We start from the raw sequence: 17,663 nt of genomic DNA, 5'->3' as shown, positions 1-17,663 counted from the left end.
ATATATATATAGAGAGATTTTTATTTCTTCAAAAGTTTAATGTCAATAAATAAGAAGAAAAACATGAAATCTAGGGAAAAATAATACTCAATAGAGGAAGGTTAACAAAAATTGATAATGATGTTAATGACAAAAAAACAAAGAAGAAAAAAACTAAATTTACATGGGATTGGTATAGGTTGGATTTTGATTGATGTCTTAAAGTTCATAATTGATTTCTCATACATGGCTTTAGATAAGCATTAAACAATTTGTGAGACCTTTTAAAATAATTTTTAAAAAAATTTACATAGCACATAAATGAAAATTTTTTAATAACATTGATGATAAAAGTTATTTAATATGACTACTATTAATGTTGTATATAATGTTAAGGTAAATTTTTATTCTATGATGTGTTCTTCTTCATCCATCACTACTATTTTCGTGGCATGGGTCTTCCAAATGCTGACTAAGTAAGACAATGTTTAAATTAGATTTGACTACAATTTTTGTATTGATTTTAGTTCGTACTATCTGAAACCTATAATTTTGAAATAACACAACACATAGAAATATATTTTAAAAGTTTAGTATACCAAATTCACATCCTACAAAAAAAAATTGAATAAAAAATACCATTCAAACTATCATCGTAACGAAAACACACAAAAAGATTCTTTTTTTATTCAAGATTAGATATTAGCTATACTAAGGATTGTATCTATTGAATATTTCATATTAGTAAAAAATATATATACTAAAAAAGTCGAACAAATTCCTTCAATTAATTATCAAAATGAAATATTTATAATTTACCACAGTGAAAAGATATGATATGATTATCACTCAAAATTGATGGTGACAAAAAAATACAATTTCTCAATAGAAAAATATGTTAAAGATATTATCCAAATTTATAATTCATATCAATTTGAGGAAAAATATATACTAAATAGGTATTACTTAAAAGTTAAAACTCATCGTCATAAATCCGTACGCACAAAAAAAAAAAAAGATGCATTTCTATCAAATGATTACATTTAAATGCCAATCAAACACTTACATATTTCAGAAAGAGTAGCAGAATCCAATTGATACAAAAGTGAAACATTAGGTAAATGGATAAAAGAAAACATTAATGAGGATAATATCTTCAATATAGATATTGATACTTTGCAATCAATATTACTCTTCATTTTTTTTGGACAAAATTAATATATAAAAATTATTAGAAGAAAAATTTGTTAGAGGGATACTACATTACCTTATCTATGTTTCAAACATAAATTGAAAAAAAATAAAAATAAACTCTACAATTATCCAATTGTTATATCTTGGTGGACAATTGAAGAACCAACAACAGGCAACAACATGTTGCTGACACTTATTACAATCTACATTAATCTACATTCAGATTGAGGCAACTTGGACAGGCGTCAAATTGTCATTCTTTTTCAAATTGAAGACTTGAATAATTCCTAAAAAAAAAGTCAATTAGAAAAGAAAATTGCACATACTAAACAATAGAAAAATTTAATCTTGATATAAATAATATACAAATATGTTTAGAAGTATTCTCAAAATAATATTGTGAAAACAATAGATGAGATAAAAAATATAAACAAATTGCTATTACTCTTCCTTATTGTCACCCAAAAAAGAAAAAGGAATTTCTTGCTAATCAATAACTTTGAACAGGCAAGTACTTTTCATGATTTTGACAACACATTTTCATTGAAGGCAATAAATAGAAACTTCAATTTTTTTAGCCTTAAGTGACAATGAAATAAGACCTCTTTCCCCTTAAGATTATAAAAATGCAAACAACTAGCTCTTCCAAGACCTATTTTTAACCAAAATAAATCAGAAAGATACTATAAAACAAATGTGTTTATACTTACATCAATCCCCATAGAACTCTTCTCTCCATCCAATCCTAAATATTGCAAAGTCCTTCCATTGTCCACTGCCGTATGAGAAACTATACAAATATATAAACTTTTATAATGAAAATATGAGAAGAAATGAAAAGGTGAAAAGATTTGTAACTACTTTGTTATTATGTTTAATTAATGAAAGTTAATCAATTGAAATAAATATGATTTAGATTTATAGAAATTGATTAAGTGTTTTTGGGGGGCTTTTTATATAACACATAAATGCAAAATATATGAGAGAAATTTTCAAAAAAAGGAGAAAAAAGAAAAATACAAATAGAGACCATTGAGAGGTGCCACATAAACATCCTCCAATGTCTCCTTTATATATATATATATATATATAAATTCAACTAGATTATTCATCTTTACATGTTCAAGAGATATTGAATTTAATCATTGTATTAATACAATAATATTCATTTTCATCACGTAAATAAATTGGAGTATTCATTTAGTATAACATTAATAGCTATGTTTAAATGAATTGATCATCTTACCGTGTTATATTAATTGTCTATGAACACGTGCAAATCATGTACTATTGTTGTAGACACGTAATTTTGTCCCTCCCCAAAAGCATTTTTATCATTTTTACCCCCGTCTTACTGCGTGCGCTCACCCGTGTGATTATTCCCCATAAAAAAACAAAAATAACAAACTCCCTAACAAATTTTATCTTGTTCTAACCATCCAAACCACCTACCCACCCTCTACCCTTATATCTATATTTTATTATCTTTTTCTTAACAAACTCACAAAAATAAAAAGACACCTTACCAAAAGGAATATATACACACCATGCACAGCACGTGAGGAGGGAATTTTCTACCATGGACACAAATTTTCCATTTCTCTAATCACATACGGACCCACACGATTTCCATTTTAGAATATTTTTTCATACACACAGAATATAGTAGAATAGATCTCACCATCACAGATTCGGGGCACAGACACCATCGCCTTATACATACGCCACTACTAGAGAGAATACACGCCATCGACACCTCCTCTATCACATTTTTTCTTTTCAAAGACACCATCAACTTCCATTTTCTCCAACAACGGATACAATTCTCTGACCATTAACACACGAAAAAATCTTCACTGCTTCCAGGAGTTTCACACACATACACCAGATCAGAAGGAAAATGGGATAGAAGAGAGATTGAGGGCGACAGTGAAAATGTGAGATCATGAGAGAGAGAAAATCAAAATCGAAAGAAAAAGCACGTCGGAGAAGCAATTTTCCAGCGAATTCTCGCCGAAAAATGTCACTGGCACCAAAAAATTTGACCAATCCTCTGATTTTGTTCGCTGCCGAGCTCGTCGAAGCTCCGACAACGTGAAAATAGTGAACTCAGATTCACTCCGATCCAAACCACTCCCTAACAGTCCCTCCTGTCCCTTTTCCAGCACGGGTCTGTCTTTCTCGTGCAATTATTGATTCATGTGGGCGATAAACAATAAAGGGATTCCGGTTTTAGGTGTTCTATCCTTTTGGGTCGTTGGTAGTCGATTCGAGTTGATGGGTTGTTCTTGAGGTTGGTCGAGGTTTGTTGGTTCGTGAGCTCCGATCTGTCTCTAATTGTTCGGAATAAAATTGAGGTCCATTTCTCATCTCTTTCTCAATTAATCTTAATCAGTTGATACTTTATGTGTTGAATCCATGGTGTGCGGCTTTTATTTTTGTTGATTTTAATATGTTTGGACCATCGTATTGATTGTTTGAATTGAATGATTTAAACTCAATTGGAAATAAGTTGGGATGGAAATGAAAAGTTGATAAAGTGAATATTGTCGTTTTAATTCATTGATGTCGTTGATTGTAATAGTGGCAGGATCGGTTGAGTAGGGTAGGCAAACAGTAGGCTCGGGTAGGCAGATTTAGGACCTGTGGAATACTGAATGCTTGAAATGCGTGTTAAATGGTTTGGTTTTATTGCTTTTGGATCGAATGTATTATTTGATCGGGAAATGCCCCGAGGTATTTGTGTTTATTCGCCAGGGAATGCCTCGAAGTATTCTGTACCTGGAGGACGTTCGTGACGAAGGCCCGAGGTGTCGGGTGGAACTTAGTTTAGGACTAGCTTAAAATGGAATTTATATTTTTTTATATTTTTCTATTTTGGACTGTATAGTTGGACTGGATATTATTATTTTGATTTTTGGATTGTTGTTTGATGTGTTTGTTGTCTGTTTTATGTGTTTGATAGGGTTATACACTCTTAGTGTCAAATTAGTCGATACGCTCCACCAAGTGACCGTAGTCGAACCATGGGATCGAGGAGTGCCTAACACCTTTCCCTCGATCAACAGAATTCTTTAATCGGAATCTCTGTTCACGGATCAGTTTAAAAGAGTCAAAATAGTTTTAAAAAAGAATTTCCAAAGGTAACTTGGCACACCCGATTATGCCAAGTGCGACTCTGATTTTGAAAGTAAATAATCCTTTTCAAAATAAGTAATCTTCATTTTTGTCACTTTACTAATAAAAACTCTTTCGAGCCTTAAAATTCAAAAAAAAAATTGGAGTTAAAAAGGGGTATGATAGCTCTGGCGACTCTGTTGGGGATTTTTCCAGAATTCGACTTATTTTTTGGAGTTGTATCAGCTTAGTTTGACATTATGGGTGTGTAAACATTGTTTGTGTTATCATTTATTGTTCATTTTATCATTGTTGAGTGCCTACGTGCTCTTTGTTTACAGTTTTTCTCTTATGTGTTACAACTTTATAACTGACATCATGTGCATAACCCGAGTCAATTCTTTCTGCAATAAGTTCTGTAGTACACGCTATGTACACGACCTATAGTTGAGTCACCCTTATTTTAGAAGGGGGAGCCGTCGACTGGTATGGAGTAGGTGGACAGCCAAAGCAGCCACTATCGACCATACGCTCCCCCAAACAGCCTTTTTAGTGAACCCCAACGTAGGTCAGCCTTTAGGTCATACTTATGTGCATCATATTGAGACCTACCTAGCTGGGCCCATTTGGTCCTTTGTAGGAGACTCACCTCTACAGCATCCCTATATGATAAATGTTGCATCTTTGAGGGTAACGTGGTCATTTGATGAGCGGATTCGGGGAAAGTATGTGTTAGAAGTAAAGTGTGTAGGCAATAAAAAATTAAAAAAAAAAGAAAAAGAGAAAAGGCAAATCAAAAAAGAGTTTCGTGGTTTTTTTTCTAGAGTTTTTTTCATGGCTTTTGTTCTTCACAATCCAAAAATTCAAAAAGATTTTTACCTTTTGCACTCATTTGTCAAAAAACAAAACATCAAAAAGATTTTTCTTTTGTTTCCTTTAGCAAGTATTCACAATTCGAAAACTTCAAAAAAGATTTTTCATTCATAGGAGTTTTTATAAAAGAAAAATGCAAAAATTGTAGGAGTTTTGTACATTTCATGAAAATACCAAAAAGATTTTTCTTTCATAGTTGTTGGTGTCAGTTTTATGGGGAGTGTCAAAGTGAAAACCTCAAAAAAGATTTTATTCGTCTGCCTTTGGTTGTATCTCTCTAGTCAGGGTCTAGTTTGTTATTTAATCATTAAATGTCCAATCTGGACAAACTACGCACCCCTGATTCTCCTCTTTCGGATATGAGATGCGTAGGCAATCTATTATTGGTTCGGAGATCTTATTTTAAAAATTCAAAAATATTTTTCTTCACTCTTCATTTAGAGTAGGTCTCATATGCATTAATAAAAGAAAACTGCAAAAAGATTTTCCTTTAATAGGTTCAATTTTTATTTTCGTATGAAATACAAAATTGAAAACCCAAAAAGATTTTCTTTGGTAATCATAGATTTCATTTTGTATAGGGATGTTAAAGTTGAAATGTTCAAAAAGATTTTCGTCAATTCTTTTGACAAATTGTTATTTTCTTTTCTTCTTAATGTTTCAAGAAAAAGAAAAAAGAAAAAGAAAAAGAAAAAGAAAAAGAAAAAGAAAAGTTTAATTGGCCATTTTGACAAGACTTCACGAACTACACACACCTGATTCTCCTCTCTCGAGGGTGAGATACGTAGGCTCTCTTCTTGGGTTCGGTGACCTTTTCAAAAAGAAAAAAAAAGATTTTGAGAAAGTGTTGAACTCTAACGTATTTTCTATCTCTCGTTCAGTTAGTTTGAGGTGGTTGGTTTGTGGAATTTTGGCTGGTCCTCCATATTGCACCAAGTCACAGAGAAGGTTATGGCCAACAAGGATACCGAGTTTGTTGTCACTAATCAGATAAGGAGTTCGGGAAATGAGAATTTAGGAGCTAATGAAGAGATTCAAAAATTAAGGCAGCAAATGATAGAAATGCATCGAGCTTGGGCTAATGGGTTGCCACCTCCTCTAGTTCCCACTGATAATCTGGAATATCTTTCTAGCTTTCCTCCTGTGTCACATGCACAATTTCTCATTTTTGTTGATATGACACAACATGCATCAGGATCGACTCCAGGGTAACAATATCCAACCACTTTCAATGTTCATTTCCTCACTCCCCAATCTAAGACCACCACATACTCGGCTCCACATGTTGTTCATGCTTTTGCGGCGCCACCCCCACATGAAGCTTTTACTTTTGATGTTCATCCACAAGTTGTGCCTCCCTACTCTACAAGAGAGCCTGCATTGGATATTACTGGGGGTCAGCGTTATACTTTCGAGCCTACATTCAAGTTGACTGGTCTTTACGGTGACACTCACCCGCCTGAATTTCCTCCTAACACTGAGAAGCTTGTTATTATAGAAGAACAAGAGGAAATGACAATAAAATTGAGAAATTTAGAACTGGCTATGAAGAACTTGCAAGGACTTGGGGGTTACACAAGTGTCTCATATAAGGACTTATGCATGTTTCCAGGTGTCAACCTTCCTCCTAGCTTTAAAATACCAAAGTTTGAGAAATATGACGGACATGGAAACCCAGTGGCACATTTGAGGCGCTATTGTAACCAATTAAGAGGCGCTGGAGGGCATCAAGAACTAGTCATGGCTTATTTTGGGGAAAGTTTTTCAGGCCTAGCTTTGGAATGGTTTGTTGATCAAGACATTGACAACTGGATTAGTTAGGATGACCTAGATAATGAATTTGTGCAAAAATTTTAATACAATGTGGAGTTGATCCCTGACGAAAAATCCCTAACTAGTATAAATAAGAGGAATACTGAGAGATAAGAGGAATACTGAGAGTTTCAGAGAGTATGTGATCAGATGGCGCGAACAAGCTGCTAGAGTAAAACCGCCAATGAAAAAGAAATAGTGGAGGTGTTTATTCAAGCACAGGATGACACATATTATCAACACTTATTACCTGCATCAGACAAGTCATTTATTGGGGTCCTTAAAATAGGAGAGATCATAGAAGAGGGAATTAAGACTGGTCGCATTGTGAGTTTTGTAACATTGAAAACGACAACTCAAGAAATTCAAAAGGGTTCAGGAAATGTTAGGGAGACAAAGAATGAGGAAGATGCATCTTCTATTGTAGTTGGACAGCGGGCACGGTCAAGAAGACCCCATCGTCGTCACTCTCAGGCACAAACCAAAGTTCATGCCCAAGTTTCACATAATCACTCCCAAAATCCATTATACTCTGCTCCTCCCCCTTCATATCCAGTATATAACTCACAGCCACATATTCAACCCCCATCTTACTCACAGTGGAACACACCAACTCCTCAGAGTCATCCTCTAACTCCACAAACATACCAAAACCCTTCTAAGCCTGATTTTCGATCCAAGCCAAATGATGAAATGAGGCAGAAGTCGAGAGACAGCTTCACACCAATTGGAGAGTCGTATGCCAGTTTATTTCAGAGATTGGTACAATGGGGCATGATCACTCCTCTCCTTGGGTGCACTCTTAATCGGCGTTCAAGAAATTTTAACCCTAATGTACGATGTGCGTATGATTCTGATGCTCAAGGCCATAGTAAGATTGTCGAGATTTGAAAAGGGAAATTGAAAAAATGATTCAAGATGGATCAATTATGGTGCATAACATTGACAATGAGGAAAACTCTAGTCATGTTGATATGCAAACCAGTGGCTAAGTTGTCAGGCTGAGCAATTGAGAAGTCACCTCTCTCCCTACTAGGAAGAGGTCTGATAGTTTGTTTTATTTTCTTTTCTATTTTTCAAAGTATTTCAGGGGTGTAGTTTGGGATCTATCTTGTTTTGTCCCTTTGTCGTTTATGTTCAAACCCTTTTATCTTTTATTTCAACTAAATGAAGTGCTTCTTTTTTTCTCTTTTTCTTTGTGTTTTAAGTATGTGTTGTTTGTTTGTTTTCTTTACATAGTACATTTTATGTTGATTCTAGTGATATGAAATGCTAGCGGAATTATCACCCAGATCTTAAAATCTAGTTTAAGCATGAATATTAATTCAGAGGGTTAAAGTTAGAAAAAGAGAGCATCTGAGAAAATAGGTAGAGTTTTGTTACATTTGATGACAAGTTGAAGTTTTTTTTAAAATTAAGGCACTTATTTTGAGAATCACAAGAAAAACTTGGCCATCAATTGAAAGACATGGCTTAATTAGGTCAAATAGTGGCTGCGTGAACGGGAAGAAAATCAACTCCACGAAAGCATGAGTTATTCAATGTGAGAGATGTACAACAAAGGTGGAGTCGTAGGTTTGACAAGTGCAGAAGAAAGAAGTGGCACACATGCTCAGTTAGAGTTTGTTTTATTAAAATGTCACAAATGATCTTCATCTTTCACTTTCATATTGCATAATGTGTACTTGCATTTTCAAGGGTTGATATGATGAAGACAATTCATTCTGCTATCCAAACATTGTGTCATACTTTGTTCACCCTATTTGAGCTTTAGTTCTATTTTCTTTCATACCCCTCTTTTGGAATCAAGTTAGAGTCAACAAAGTTCAAAAGAAAAGTGTCAAGCAAAATAATAGAGTCAGAAAAATTTCAAAAAAAAAAAAGAAGCAAAAAGCAAAAACGAAATAGAAAAAGAGAAAAAGTATGTCAAAAAGAAAAAAAAGTGTCAAAAATAGAGTCAAAAATCCCAAAGAAAAAAGAGTCAACAAAAGAAAAATTAGAATCAAGCAAAAGAACAAGCTGCCGGAACTACACATGACCTGATTCTCCTCTTTTGGGGGTGAGATACATAGGCTGCCTTACTCCGGGCTCGGTCTAATCTAATAAACAGTTTAGAATTTCTCAGTCAAAAGAAACTGGAGCATGAGTTAATCCTCATTATTTGAGTCGATTCCAAAAGTTGTAAGTCCTACCCCACTTCAAGTGTCGTTCGGGCCCCATGTCATCCTTTCTTTCTATCCAAAATCCAAGTTACAACCAAAGAAAGACCTTCAGATCAATCTTTGAGGATGTTAAGGCTAAGTATGCAAGGAATATGATGATGCATTTGGGAACTACTTGTCTTCTTTAGCATAAGAAATCAAGAGATAAATAAAAAGGAGAGAGTCTTATTGGTGAAAACCCTCACGGGCACCATAAGACAATGGTAAGTTGAGAGAAATAAAAATGAGAGTCTTATTGGTGAAAACCCTTACGGGTACCATAAGGCGATGGTGAACTAAGAGTAATGAAAATGACAGAGTCCCATTACTGAAAACCCTCACGGACACATAAGGCGGTGGTGAGCTGAGAGAAAGAAATAAAAGAGACTTGTTGTCAAAAACCTTTCAAGGCGATACTGGATGAATGAGGTCTCTGAATGCAATGGGTCCAAGAAAGTAACTCAGTTTCAGGGCCATTAACTCAAGAACAATTGATAGAAAGTTTGGATGGAAAGATCAGACAATTTAATCCAAAATGCATGGCATAATCATTAAAGTTGACTGTCATTTTTAGATAAATTTTTTATTTCTTTGTTTCAAATGGGGACATTCAATGTCTTTTCCTTTTCTCTTTACTTTTATTTTATTTTACTTGAGTCAGTTAACCAAATAAAAATCATTTTCATTTGTTCTCTTGTCTTTGAGTCAAGTCTATGTCAAAACAAGGGAGAAAAGTTTCCAAAACTGGCTACCAGTTTCTTCAATTGCACAAAGCAAGACAAAAGCTAACGCATAAAAGAGGCATGATTGTGAGCCGAAAAAAGGCATGCAGAAAGTTTTGTCAACAGACAAGTCGGGGAACTCATAGAAATACCAAGGTTCAAAGGGTCTATCTGAGAAGCGTGGCAAAGCAGAGATACTGTATTTATTTCAGTCACTCTTAATAATCTGAGTTCGGGTCAATGATTCAACAAGTCAATGATATATGCTAATGGTTGGAAGCAAGGTTAAATATGACGTGGGCAAGAGCGATCGTCGCGAAAGCTAAAGCCACAAACCATCCACCATGTTTTAAACTCACAAGTTTTGTTCGATGAAACAGGAAACATATTACCTTCAAAGCAGGGACTTCAGAGCATAAACATCAAGGGTTGCAATGCTTCACTTTTACAAATGCTGGAAGCAATATTGCAGCACAGGTTTGATAATAAAATCATGGTAAAAATTCACCATCAGATATCCCTTGGAGACACACTTTCTTGTCCAGGGATTTCAGTTTTCATTTGCTGGGTGATACACTTTTTAAATTGAACCTCCACTCCTAGAAGACGTACTTTCTAGTCGAGTCATTCCCTTTGACTCTTAGAAGACATACCTTTTAGTCGAGTCATTCCCCTTGATTGCTATAAGACGTACCTTTTAGTCGAGTTATTCTCCTTGACCCTTGAAAGACGTACCTTTTAGTCGAGTCATTCCGCTTGATTCCTATAAGATGTACCTTTTAGTCGAGTCATTCCCCTCGATTCCTATAAGACGTACCTTTTAGTCGAGTCATTCCCCTTGATTCCTATAAGGCGTACCTTCTAGTAAGTTATTCCCCTTGATTCCTATAAGACGTACCTTTTAGTCGAGTCATCCTCCATGATTCCTATAAGACGTACCTTTTAGTCGAGCCATTCCCCTTGATTCCTATAAGATGTACCTTTTATTCGAGTCATTCCCTTTGATTCCTAGAAGACGTACCTTTTAGTTGAGTCATTTCCTTTGATTCCTATAAGACGTACATTTTAGTCGAGTCATTCCCCTTGACCCCTGAAAGACGTACCTTTAGTCGAGTCATTCCTATTGATCCTTATAAGACGTACCTTTTAGTCGAGTCATCCCTTTTGACCCCTAGAAGATGTACGTTTTAGTCGAGTCATTCCCCTTTGATTCCTATAAGACGTACCTTTTATTCGAGTCATCCCCTTTGATTCTTATAAGATGTACCTTTTAGTCGAGTCATTCCCTTTGATTTCTATAAGACGTACCTTTTAGTCGAGTCATTCTCTTTTATTCCTATAATGATGTGACTTTCACAAAAGTCCTTTGATGATAAACTAGGGCAAAAATTTAATTCTTGTGTTTGAAACTTCACTTTTCTGGCAAATAAAATCTCTTTATAATAATTTTTGTTTGGAATAATTTTCTTTTTAGTTTTGATGTGATTTCAGGAGCCTGCCTGAAGAACAAAGCGAATAAAGAAAAATTCAAGCAATATGGTGAAAAGTTGAAAGTCAAGCAACAAGGTGAAGAAATTGAAAACCAAGCAACAAGCGATGAAATTGCAAGTCAGGAGTCCACCTGAAGAATAGGGTGAAAAAATTATAAGTCAGGAGCCCGCCTGAAGAATAGGGTGAAGAAATTGCAAGTCAGGAGCCCACCTGAAGAATAGGGTGATGAAGTAGCGATTCAAGAGTCAAGGAAAGCTGCATAGATAGAGCTTTTGTAATTTCATTTATGTTTTAACTTGTAATTTTTATTTTTGATGTAATGACAGAGCCGCGGACCGGAACCTCGACGGGACCTCACTCGACTCTCCAACTTGGTTGTCCTTCTGCCTTTTGTTACTTCCTTTGAATAATGGTCGGGTCAGAATTTTGTCTCGTTGTCTACTTCTTTGTATGAAAACACTGTGTTTACATGGAAAGAGGGGCATGATGTAGACACGTAATTTTGTCCCTCCCCGAAAGCATTTTTACCATTTTACCCCCGTCTTACTGCGTGCCCTTACCCTTGTGATTATTCCCCATAAAAGAACAAAAATAACAAACTCCTTAACAAATTTTATCTTGTTCTAACCATCCAAACCACCTACCCCACCCTCTACCCTTATCTCTTTATTTTATTATTTTTTTCTTAACAAACTCACAAAAACAAAAATACACCTCACCAAAAGAAATATATACACACCATGCACAACATGTGAGGAGGGGATTTTCCACCATGGACACAAAATTTCCATTTCTCTAATCACATACGGGCCCACACAATTTCCATTTTGGGATATTTTTTCATACACACACAGTATATACTAGAACAGATCTCACCATCACAAATCCGGGGCACAGACACCATCGCCTTATACATATGCCACTACCAGAGAGAATACATGCCATCAACACCTCCTCTATCACTTTTTTTTCTTTTCAAAGACACCATCAGTTTCCATTTTCTCCAACAACGGATACAATTCTCTGACCATTAACATATGAAACAATTTTTGCTGCTTCCAGGAGTTTCACACACATACACCAGATCCGAAGGAAAATGGGATAGAAGAGAGATTGAGGGAGACAGTGAAAACGTGAGATTGTGAGAGAGAAAATCAAAATCGAGAGAAAAAGCACACAAAGAAGCAATTTTCTGGCGAATTCTCACCGAAAAATGTCACTGGCATCAAAAAATTCGACCAATCTTTCGATTTTGTTCGCCGCCGAGCTCGCCGAAGCTCCGGCGAGGTGAAAACAGTGTACTCAGCTTCACTCCGATCCAAACCACTCCCTAATAGTCCCTGCTGTCCCTTTTCCAGTGCGGGTCTCTCTTTCTCGCACAATTATTGATTCGCGTGGGCGATAAACAGTAAAGGGGTTTCGGTTTTAGGTGTTCTATCCTTTTTGGTCGTTGGTAGTCGATTCGAGTTGACGATTTGTTCTTGAGGTTGGTCGAGGTTCGTTGGTTCGTGAGCTCCGATCTGTCGCTAATTGTTCAGAATAAAATTGAGGTCCATTTCTCATCTCCTTCTCAATTAATCTTAATCATTTGATGCTTTATGAGTTGAATCCATGGTGTGCAGCTTTTATTTTTGTTGATTTTAATATGTTTGGACCATCATATTGATTGTTTGAATTGAATGATTTAAACTCAATTGGAAATAAGTTGGGATGGAAATGAAAAGTTGATAAAGTGAATATTGTCGTTTTTATTCATTGATGTCATTGATTGTAAAAGTGGCAGGATCGGTTGAGCAGGGTAGGCAAACAGTAGTCTCGGGTAGGCAGATTTAGGACCTGTGGAATGTTGAATGCTTGAAATGCGTGTTGAATGGTTTAATTTTATTGCTTTTGGATCGAATGTATTATTTGGTCGGGGAATGCCCCGAGGTATTTGTGTTTATTCGTCGGGGAATTCCCTGAAGTATTCTGTACCCGAAGGACGTTCGTGACGAAGGCTCGAGGTGTCGGGTGGAACTTAGTTTAGGACTAGCTAAAAATAGAATTTATATTTTTTTGCATTTTTTTATTTTGGACTGTATAATTGGACTGGATATTATTATTTTGGCTTTTGGATTGTTGTTTGATGTGTTTGTTGCTTGTTTTATGTGTTTGATGTGATTTATACACTCTTAGTGTCAAATTAGCCTATACGCTCCACCAAACGACCGTGGTCGAACCACGGGATCGAGGGGTGCCTAACACCTTCCCCTCGGTCAACAGAATTTCTTAACCGAAATTTTTGTTCGCGGATCAGTTTAAAAGAGTCAAAAACAGGTTTGAAAAAAGATTTCCAAAGGTGACTTGACACACTTGATTAACCAAGTGGCGACTCTGAGTTTTGAAAGTAAATAATCCTTTTCGAAACAAGTAATCTTCATTTTTGTCACTTTACTAATAAAAACCCTTTCGAACCTTAAAATTCAAATCTTTTTTTTTTTGGAGTTAAAAAGGGGTGTGACAATTGTTAATTGAGTTTTAAAGGATATGTAAAATTGAGTTTTCATAATTATTTTATGTATATTTTAAGTGCAAAAACTTGTGATACGTAGAAAAATATATTATTTATTTTTTAACGTGATATACACGTGCATCGCACGTATGCTAAACTAGTAGTAGTTAAATATGTTAAGCCATGTAGAGATTCGTGAAATAAACTTTTTAGTTAATGTCTCTATTATGCCATTCATTTTTTCTTCATTAGTCAATGTGTAATTTTCATCTAAGACTTTAGTAATGTATCGCCTTAGGTTTCTATACTTTTGACAAAAATACAGTTGTAGTACTTGTTATAAGACTTAAGAAAATTAAAGCATTATTGAAACTAACAAACTTGTCAATATATTTTCAATCATTGTGACAATATCAATTAGTAGAATTTACAAAACTCAAAATGGTGGGTCTTTTCTTAAAAAAAAAATATAAACTTATAAGTCTAGTTTTATATTAAAAGTCGTTTAAAATCTTAAAATTAAAATTCTAATATTTTAGAATTTGAAATTTCAGATTAGGATTTAAAATTGATTTTGAAATTCCGAGTTTCAATATAAAAAATTAAATTTTATTTGGCTTGAATACACGTGGCACCGACAACAAGGCCAACGCATCGTATCGACGCAATAAGAACTCAAGACTTGGGGATCCACTCCCTGAGACAACGACGGTAGAGATGTCATCTCGTAAAGGATAAGGACTAGGGAGTCATCGCTCATAATGACATGGAGAAAAGGACAAACAGAAGACGAGTGTCAGATTACTCACACAAACTCCTATAGATCTAAGTTGTGCAGGAATATTAGCTGGCACCTTTCTAATGGATAAGACGCACCACACTTTAGTACTTTAGGGCCCTAGTGACATTTTCTTATTGTCCAAGGCTTCGACCCTGTAGCGTATAAATAGTCGACCATCCTCATTTGTAAACTAATCACGACTCCGATTCACTCAAGCAATACATAAGCAATGTAATATTTTCTTGGTTTTCAAGCATTTTCCTTTATTTACTTCTTGAGATAGTTATCTAAGTTGCTCATATGACTAGACAGGTAAAACCAGTAAAACGTTACTTTAGGCCCCAAAAAAATTATGAGTTATCTAAGTAGCTCATATGAACACTGTCTATGACTACTGTTCATCGTAACACTATTTCATTGAGGAAATGACCAGTTGAATTCGTAGATCTAGTAGAGCTGCAAAGTAATTCTGACAAAGCTAAGGAAACAGATCCAAATACAGTTGCAATTAAGAAAGATAAGTCAGGGGTCAACCTCTTTGTATGGGAATAGACAAACAAGTAATGGTATGTCCCTCAACTATACTACTTCTTAGGTGATAAGTTATTGTGGTACAACTGGACAAACAAGAGCTGGAGAAGGAGGAAATTAAGTGAAAAAATTCCTTGGTCTTGTATGTGATTGGGGGAATACCTGGTTTCAACTTTATGTAAAGATATGTAGCCCAACAATGGACTTCTATAGCTAAACCAGAGTTATTTTATCATGATGGGGGTTATTACATTGTGAAATTTCAATCTAAAGCTGATATGAAGGAGATTCTATATATGGGACCTCATAACATCAATAATATGCCAATGATTTTGAAGCAATGGTCCCCTAACCTCGATTATAAATCTGAATTTTTAACTGGGATTCCTCTGTGGATTACATTTTCAAAGTTGTCTCTTAATTGCTGGGGATGTGACTCATTGAGTAGGATTGCAAGTGTAATAGGCATTCCATTATTTGTTCATGAGGTACTACTAATCAAACTGGGATCTCATATGCTAGAATGTTGATAGAAGTGGATGTAACTAAACCTCTCCCAAGTGAAATCACAGTAATGAATGTAAAGGGTAGGATATTATAGTAGCATACCTTTTTTGACTGGAAGCCGAAATACTGTGACACATGTATGATGGTGGGACATTCTTGTTCCAAAGCTAAACACCCTCAACCTGCTCCCAAGCCTAAGCAGGAGCAACCTCCAAAACATAAGGTCCCTAAATTGCTCCCTACTTGGCTCCCTAAACAAACAAAACCACAGAAAGCCCAGGAGATGCAGCAACTAGTGGAAACAGGACCTATTGATATACACACCCTTGCTGATATTATAGCTACAAATGATGGGTTTACCCCTATGCCTAAGGGTAAACAACAAGTTGTACTAGCACTGGTAAGAAGAGTTATGTTCAGGCTATATCGCTGAATATGTAAAATGGTTTTGATGTATTTACAAGATACAACTGTTGTGGTGGTAGATGGACACCTTCCTAGAGATGGGGGAGGACCTTCCACTAGTCATTAAATGTCTTGTTTGACATGAAATGCCAGGGGCATCAATAAAAGTATAAACAGAGAAAACTGAGCAATTACATTAAGGAGAAGGGTATTAAGTTGGTTGGATTGATAGAAACTAGAGTAAAGATTCATAATGCAACAGCTATAGCTTAAAAATAGTACCTGGTTGGTGTATGATGCATAACTACTCAAGTGCCACTAATGGTAGAATTTGGATACTCTCAGTATATTCATTGCAATGTTACTAGCAGGGACAAGAAGGTTGAGTGTTGTATGACAGCGGTGTATGGATTTAATACTGTGGAGTTAAGAAAATTATTATGGTATGAGCCGAGGTTTATAGAAGCGCAGATCAACACACCTTGGTTAATCTGGGTTGACTTTAATGCTCTTCTTCAATCTCAAAATCGACTAAACGGGCATGCTGTAACCAGAGCTGAAATTTCTGATTTTGCAACCTATATGAAAGATTTATTCCTGACTGAATTGCCCTGGAGAGGCGAGTTCTATACTTGTTCCAATAAACAACTAGGGCCGCATAGAATTTGTAGCTGAATAGACAGAGCATTAGGCAATGGTGACTAGATGAACACCTATGGACAGTTAATAATTGATCATCAGTTGCCCTATATTTTTTATCATTCTCCTATGCTCTTACAGTTATATAATGTAGTTGTTACTACTAAAGTTCCTTTTAGATTCTTTAATATATGGATTGAGTATGAGCAATTTGGTGAGATTATTAAAAGACACTGGAAAGGAGGGTTACAACAGTGCACACTAAAGTCTGTTTGGTTCAAGTTGAAGGGACAGAAACAACACATAAAATTTCTGAATATACACAGTATAGGCATATTGCTATCAAAGTGAAGCAAATCAGAGATAGGCTGCATCAAACTCAACATTTGTTGTCCACTCAATATTATGAGCCAGTAGCTTTGGAGAAGAAAGTGTTACTACTCAATTTGGAGAAGTGGATCCACATTGATGAATTAAACTAGGAGATTTCAACACAAAATTCTTTTCTGCAGTAATGAAAGAAAAGAGGAATAAGAAGCAGATAGTTGAACTCTCTTCTCTTGGGGAAAAGCTTGTGGATCCAAAAGATATTAGGCATGAGATTGTCTCATTTTATCAATCCTTAACGGGTAGTGCTTTGACTAATACTGTTGTTGTTAGCAAAAAAATCATGAGAAATGGTCTTACTCTAGACCGTCAGCAACAGATTGATCGATGCACTAAGATCATTGACCAAGAAATTTATAGTGGATTGTGTTCAATATGAGATGATAAGTCCCCGGGAGTAAATGGCTTCAATTCTATGTTTATTAAAAAGGCTTGGCCAATAATCAAGAAGGATGTGTGTATCTGGGAACCTATATAGAGCTGTTGACAACACTGCAGTTACTCTTTTGCCTAAAGTTCGAAACCTTGTTACT

At 35.4% G+C, this 17,663-nt stretch overlaps 1 long non-coding RNA gene across 2 annotated transcripts; it reads right to left on the bottom strand.

The window, feature by feature from the left end:
• Nucleotides 1–1,151: 1,151 nt before the first annotated feature.
• On the bottom strand, nt 1,152–16,838 carry LOC124900025. 2 transcript variants are annotated; one of them, XR_007057597.1, is made up of 3 exons: nt 15,802–16,838; nt 1,884–1,963; nt 1,152–1,460 (listed from the first exon to the last, which is right to left on the bottom strand). It is a non-coding gene; the product is annotated as an uncharacterized LOC124900025 (long non-coding RNA). The 2 variants fall into 2 exon arrangements; XR_007057598.1 differs by having other exon boundaries at nt 16,387–16,838.
• Nucleotides 16,839–17,663: the final 825 nt, after the last annotated feature.

The sequence above is a fragment of the Capsicum annuum genome, chromosome 7 (assembly GCF_002878395.1).
Source record: "Capsicum annuum cultivar UCD-10X-F1 chromosome 7, UCD10Xv1.1, whole genome shotgun sequence".
In the NCBI taxonomy this organism is placed as follows: Eukaryota; Viridiplantae; Streptophyta; class Magnoliopsida; order Solanales; family Solanaceae; genus Capsicum; species Capsicum annuum.
This window is presented reverse-complemented; position numbering and strand designations above follow the sequence as displayed.